Source organism: Pteropus alecto, unplaced genomic scaffold, assembly GCF_000325575.1.
Source record: "Pteropus alecto unplaced genomic scaffold, ASM32557v1 scaffold69, whole genome shotgun sequence".
Taxonomy (NCBI): domain Eukaryota; kingdom Metazoa; phylum Chordata; class Mammalia; order Chiroptera; family Pteropodidae; genus Pteropus; species Pteropus alecto.
The window spans coordinates 6,251-13,398 of NW_006494610.1; the positions used below are offsets into that span (position 1 = coordinate 6,251).

At 34.7% G+C, this 7,148-nt stretch overlaps 1 pseudogene; it reads right to left on the reverse strand.

Annotated features, from left to right (window-relative positions):
• Positions 1–556: 556 nt before the first annotated feature.
• Positions 557–675, reverse strand: LOC112474021 (annotated as a pseudogene).
• Positions 676–7,148: the final 6,473 nt, after the last annotated feature.

The window sequence follows — 7,148 nt, forward strand, 5'->3', positions numbered from 1 at the left end:
CAGTACCGGGTTGGACTACATGATTTCTTTAGTTATTGTCTTTCATTAAAATTCTTGGATAGTAATCAGTCCTTAGAGTTTTTCCTCTCAAATGTTTTTATAACCTTCCCAGTTCCTATATATATTGTGTTTCCTTAACCATGGACCTAAATTATCTTCAAGATGAAAAAATTTATATAACACTGAAAATAATTTGGAAATAAAAATCTTTGTTTTAGATTTCCATATACTTTTTTTTTTAGAAACTTTTAATTCACAACTGAACACCACCAGGAATTCGGAGTAATATTTAGAAGTTGGAATGTTCTTCGTCACACCATATGAATTGCATTTGATGCTTCCTTCTTAAATTGTCAGTGGAGTTCAAGAACCATGTGCCTGAAATTAGAGCAAATTACCAGTAGATGGTGGCCTTGCAATTTTGCAGCAGCTAGGACTTTTAGCCTAATTTTATTTTTATTTTTTTTAGGTGAGGCAACCCTTGGTTGACCTCGCAGATTTCAAAGGTCTTGTCATCTTACAATCACTTATTTTTTATTTTTTAAAAATTTTTTTACGCCTACAGCACCCAATCTTCCTAGGTGGTCTCCCATCCAAGTACTAACCAGGCCCGACCCTGCTTAGCTTCCAAGATCAGACAAAATTGAGCTTGTTCAGTGTAATATGGCCATAGACACTTTTAGCCTATTTTCATTTTTCTAAGACCGTAAACTTTATGCTACCAAATACAGAATAACTATATGTTAGTGGTTACAAAATTAAACTCACTCTGCTCTCAGATGTGAAAATTGTGAGTGTCTTTCAGGTGTTCACCATGAAATCTGTGGCTTATGAACATATAATATTCTTTTCTTCTATATCCCAGTTTGGGCAAGACCAAGCAGACCCTCTCTACTGCCTTGGCCTCACCTAGGTTCTTTGTGAGAAGGATTTTGCTGACTAGGTTCTGGCTGAGCATTTTCTATATCCTCCATCTAGTACCTGGGCAGCTGACTCTGCAAACTCCATGCCAGGGTGCTCTTACCTGTTATCATTGTGGGCCCTATGGCAGGCTTTCTGGATATCAACTCATAATCCATTTACCATTTGTCCTGTATTGGAAGCACGTTGAATTCTCTGGATCATCCACCTGAGAGATAGGAAGTTGTCTCTTTCTTTTGGCAAGACCCCTTTACTCCATTTAAAGACACTGCTAGGCCTGCCCCATGTTGGCATAGAACACCTTTCTAGGGCACCACTCTGGAAACAGGGCAGGTGCACCACTGCTTTCAGACTCCTCCTCGCCCCCACCTTATCTAGTATCTCTTCTCCACCAGCCTCCATGTCAAACACTGGGGAAGGGACAGAAGGGACACCAGGACTCATGCATCCTACTTTCTCTTGCCTCTCCTGATTTACTACCTCTACTTCCCCCTCCCACCCCACATCGCTCTTCTTGCTCTCACCCTCTGACTGCATGGAGGAGGCTTTTGTTTCATGCCATTATTCACTCTATATTTTATTTTCTTTATGTCATATGATCCTTCTCTACAACCCCAGCATCATATCTGAACCTTAAGGCAAGTAGAGATAAGAGAACAATCAACTCACACCTAAGAGTTGCTGATTCAGTAAAGATTTAAAAAATATTATACGTTAACCAAATGTATTTTTTAATTTGTAAAATGTCACTTTTAACATTTTTGGGGGGAAGGAAAGATAAGAATTTATTCCAAAATAGGATTAAATAGACTTTTAAATATTTTTTTAGTATTCTCAGATATATGATAGTTTATATAAAAATTGCTTCTTTTGGTCAATAGTATTTTGTAGCCTCTTCACTGCATGAGCTTACAGCTTGCCCCCCAAATCAAAAACTGTTTTGTTCAGTGTAGAAAACTAGATATTCAGCTTATCTAAATGGGCTGCCTCTTTCCCCTACATATATAATAAGATCTCATTCTCTGCTTTTCCTAAGTTAAAATTAAAATCATAGGTCAAATATATGTTTACCTTTTCCTTATTTGTTTCTAAAATTTTTCTTTTTATATGAAAGGGATTCTGGGGCAGGGATGAGATGTACATAATGGTTCATGATTTGGGCTGCAAGCTCCCCTGTTAGATCCTATTTTCTCTGATTCTAGTATATGAACACATCCAAACATGTCTGAATTTGACCGAAATTTTCCATCCAAAAAAGAAGTTAATTTTATCCCTCAGCATCTACTAAAGATGTCAAGGAATTTTTTTTGTGAAAAATCTTTCTAGTGTTTTATAACATTTAAATTTATTTTAATTGAACAGTTATTTTCTATAGTTAAAATCAGCCCAATCCAGTGTCACAGACTGAAGTGAGGTCATAGCTAAATTTAAGACAGTATCTGGAATCTGGTATAATAAAAACTGCTCCAGCTTGGGAATTATAAAAAAAAAAAAAAAAAAATTAAGTTTGAGTACGGCTCTGCCATCATTACATGAGTACCTCTGGGTAGCTCGTTTCATTTTTTCCTCACTCCAAATTCATCCTACTATAAAAGAGGGAGTTACATTAACTTTTCTTCTAAGGTTTTCACTTTAATAAAGATCTGTGAATCTAATAGTTAGAAGAGGAAAGTGACCACATAGACTAAAAAATCAGACAAGGAAACATTTTCAGCAGCTACCCCCACTTCTAACTATGCCCTTAAATGTTTCCTGCCAAACCAACAAGGGATATAGACTGTCTGGCAAAGTCACCAGGACAAAGGATTAAAGGAAGAAAAAAGGATCCAGATGTTTCCATTTGGGGTAATTGAATTTTCAGACACATCTAATTCAGATGAGCTGTATCCATGGATAATTGAGCCAAAGACATAAAAGTGAATCTTATAATTCAACTGGGTTTTCGTGATACCACTTCCCATTCAGCACTCTAATCAATATTATCCCTTCGCATGTCTGTGATGACAGGATAGAAGTCAAGAGGAAGAACACCCTTAATCAAAAGCAAATTAAAACCTCCAGTCCCCCAGTGTTTTCACAGCAGAATTTATCGCATGACCACTGAATATAGAGAACTGTTTTAAATGCTACAATGAAGGGGTACAAAAAGTAAGAATAATGGTACTCCAAAAAGTTTTCAATTTAGTTGAAGAAAACATGAAGACAACTTAAAAAAATGCTTTATAGCCCTTTAAAATCCTCATAAATAGTAAATGTTTTTATCTGCACATTGAATGTTTCCTTTAATCCTAGAAGTTAGACTCTCATGTAAATTGAATTAATTAAGCCAAGAAGAGAGGGCCAAAATTTGCATCCTACTTGGAAAATTTGATCTTCATCTACCAAGTCTTTTATTTTTTGTGGTCAATTTTTAGCTTAAGAAATAATTAGAAAGCAGAGCCAGCAATAAATAGACTAAGCATATAATTTATTATCCAAAACTTTGGAGAGTGAAAAAGAGGGACTCGTAAGAATTGCACAAGTAGAGCAAGGATAAACTGGGACTATTTTGGGTAAACTGAGATAAAGATGCTCTTTGACTTACACTAGGGTTACATCCCAATGAACCCATTAAAAATTGAAAATATCGTAAATTGAAAATGCATTCAATACACCTAACCTACCGAACATCATAGCTTAGCCTAACCTGAAACATACTCAGAATACTTACACTAGCCTACAGTTGGGCAATTATCTTGAGTTTCATCCCAAGAGTAATTCTCTTCTTCTCACCAGAAGCAGGAGACACGGATGGGTGTTTTGTAGATATGATTAGATGTAAAAACACAAAACACAATATCCAAAAAAGATACACAGTACATTGTAGAGTGTTTGTTTTTCACCCTTGTGATTTCATGGCTAACTGGTAGCTGCGGCTCACTGCTGCTGCCCAGCATCACAGGAGAGTATGCTACCACAGATCCCTAGCAGCTACCCCTACTTCTAACTATTGACAATTTAAAGTATGGTTTCTACTTGAATGATTGTCATTTTTGCTTCACTGTAAAGTTTAAAATTTTAAGTTGAACTATTGTAACTCAGGGGCTATATGTATATGGATGCCCTTTTGATGAAGAAAATTGATAAGTTATCAGGGAGTCGATATGAATGCAAGCTTTACCTTGGGTCAGAATATTGAGGCAAGAAGTGCAATAGAGCTTCATATCTGGCTGTATCCTTCAACCAACCACCCGCCCTGAAGCCTGGGAAATTCAAGATGACCTCTACCACCTCCTTTATCTCCTTCATTGCTTTAAATAAGCCTTTATTATTTATTGAGCACATGCCTCAAGGGCATGGAGTGAATATTTAACTCATGTTAAGGAATCGGTTGCTGGCTTGGACAAATAAAACTTGAGTGTGATTGACAATACTTAGGTGTGTCACTAGGCACTAGTGAATAAATTGCCAAATAAATTCTATAGATATTCACTTGGAAGTTATGCAGAGGGAGAGATCATGTTAGGATGGGGAAGGAAGTAAGGCTTTAAGGAAAGATGTGGGATTCAAGTTGGGTCTTGATGGATTAGAGAGAAATTGTAATTTACTGTGTGAATGCATATTGTGTTTCCCATTTTCTTTCCCAATCATCAAATGACAAACTATTAAATTCAGAAATTGATAACCAACAACAATAACAAAAAGCCTTGCAACTTGTGCGGCAGTGTTACAATCTCTACTATATATAAATCATTAAAAGAAGGATAAACATTTCTGTAGAAAAACGGACTAAGGACATGAAAGAGCAATTAATAAAGGAAGAAATATGAATAGCCATTATACATTTGAAAATTTGTTCATTTATTAGTATGAAAAAAGTGACAAAAACTTGACAAAATGATGGGAATAGGCAGAAGGAATGGTCACTTTAGGACTTGATAGGAGACGGTAAATTGGGATAATATTTTTATAAATCAGTTTAGTCATATGTATCAATAGGTTCATATTCTTTATAACTGCCTTAGAATCTTCTAAGTCAAAACTATTTTGATGATGTGAAACAATAGGACCTTGACTCTACCCTAAAGAGGATTCCATCCTCATGGCATATTTCATCTTCCCTGTCAATACTCTTTCCTTTTTCTAGAATCAGAAAGTACAATTTCAGAAATATCACTTTTAGAAATCCATCCTAAGGAGATAATCAGATAATTGCACAAAGACATGCAAGGATATTCTACCTAATGCCATTTATATTAATGCAAAAAGTTCGAACTAACTAGTAAATGCATCGATAGGATATTTACTCAACAAATTTTGACACATCCATACAATGAAAGAGTATAAGGTCATCGAAAAGCTTTTGTGATATTCATTAAGATATTTAAAATGAAAAAAATCTGGTTAGAAATGTGTAAGATCCCATTTATATGTGTATATGTATCTACCTATGTACCTATATATATATTAGATATACATGTATACCTACATATCTTAATACATATAGGTATATACATATATATATTTATAACTCTTAGATTTTCCAAATTTTAGTAGTTGTAGTGGTAGTGCTAATAATTTTGGGGGCTTGATTAGGCTTGCTTTTTTTTTATAATTTATATTCTATTGTGTGAATTTTACTCAGTGAGCATATGTTGTCTTTATAAACAAACTATACTATTAAAGCAATTAGAAATACTTTGAGAGGAATATCTTTTGATGATTCGATAAGCATTGTCTATAGAATAAATACAATGACACATTTCTAAGGTTGTTCCTTATGGAGCTTCTCACTAAAAGCAACTGGCGTTCCTCTAAAGCATGATTTAATGCAAAAACTTCTGAGACGGTCCATGTCTCTACATGCTGGACTTGATCCAAGGACCTATTTTTAAATGCCCAGATGTGACATTTAAGCAATCTTATCCAAATGTCTTCTAACTGAATTTTTGAAAAAAATGTTGCGTTGCAGTGAATTTGAGATATTTTATGATGACTCCTTGGAGTACTTCTGGTCTATATAGTTGATTGCCAATGAAGGCTTGTGTCTTAGCCATCAATTCTAAGGATAGGATTAATATCCTTCTGTTGAAGCTAAGAAGCCTATTAGCATTAGGAGAACATGCCTAGATAGAATACCATCTTACCTCCTCTCTTGAGTAAAGAGTCTTTAGCAAGCCTGAGCTTTTCTGAAGAAAAGAGCTTTAAATCCTTTTCAGGGTAAAATCAAGGTCCTAATGTTTCCCTTATGTAGCATCATCAAACTAGTTTTTTCTCAGAAATTTCTAAGGCAGTTATAATCATATGCTCTTTTTGGCTAAACTACCATAAACTCTCTGTGAAGTATATATGTAAAATGAATGCCTCCTAATGAGCAATGCTTATTCTTTATTTATCCTCCCAAATACATTGTATGACAAGGTAGCTAAATGAAGAAATGTGTTGCATGGTATAGTTATTTATAAAGCATAAGAAAAACTTTCAAAAATAACTATTTTAGGATAATCAGTTTGTCTGTAGTCTTATTTTCTGGTGATAAATACCTACAGGAAAAAGTTATCTACTAAATTTAAGATAATAAAATATGTTGTTTGCATAAAAAAAAAGTCTATTGCAGCTGGAGTTACAATCTAGTTGGGCTAACTAAAGTTATACAAATAGAATAAGATAAGTCATACATAATAGGATTATTAAAAATCAAGACCTAAGTCATGTGGTACCTTAGAATTTTAAGAAAATTACAAATGACAACGAATTTTAGAAAAATCTCTCTCTCTCTCTCTCTCTCTCTCTCTCTCACACACACACACACACACACACGCACACACACTGGATTCTCAAGCTCTATTCAAAATCTGCAGAAAAAGAGTAAAAGAATCTCTGGATTGTGAAGCCTGAGCATGTGTATTTTTAAAACACCACAGGCAACTTTGATGGGTAGCCAGGTTGAGAATCATTCCTCTAAAGAGTGAGCCATTTGGCTCTAATAGTGTCCCTGGCAAATTAAAAGGTAGGCCTTCAATTGCAAGACTTACAACTAATAAACAGCAGAAATAGTATTGGGTTTGGAACCAACTAACTCTTAGAGCAGACTGCCCAAAAGACCTACAGGGTTGAGGTCATTTTTGCTTTTGGTGAAAAATTTTTTTCCTGAAAAATTTTTTCCTATTTTTTTTTATTACAAAAGTAGCACATTTACTATAGAAATTCTGAAAATAAACTATAAAAGAGCATAAAGAAGATAATAA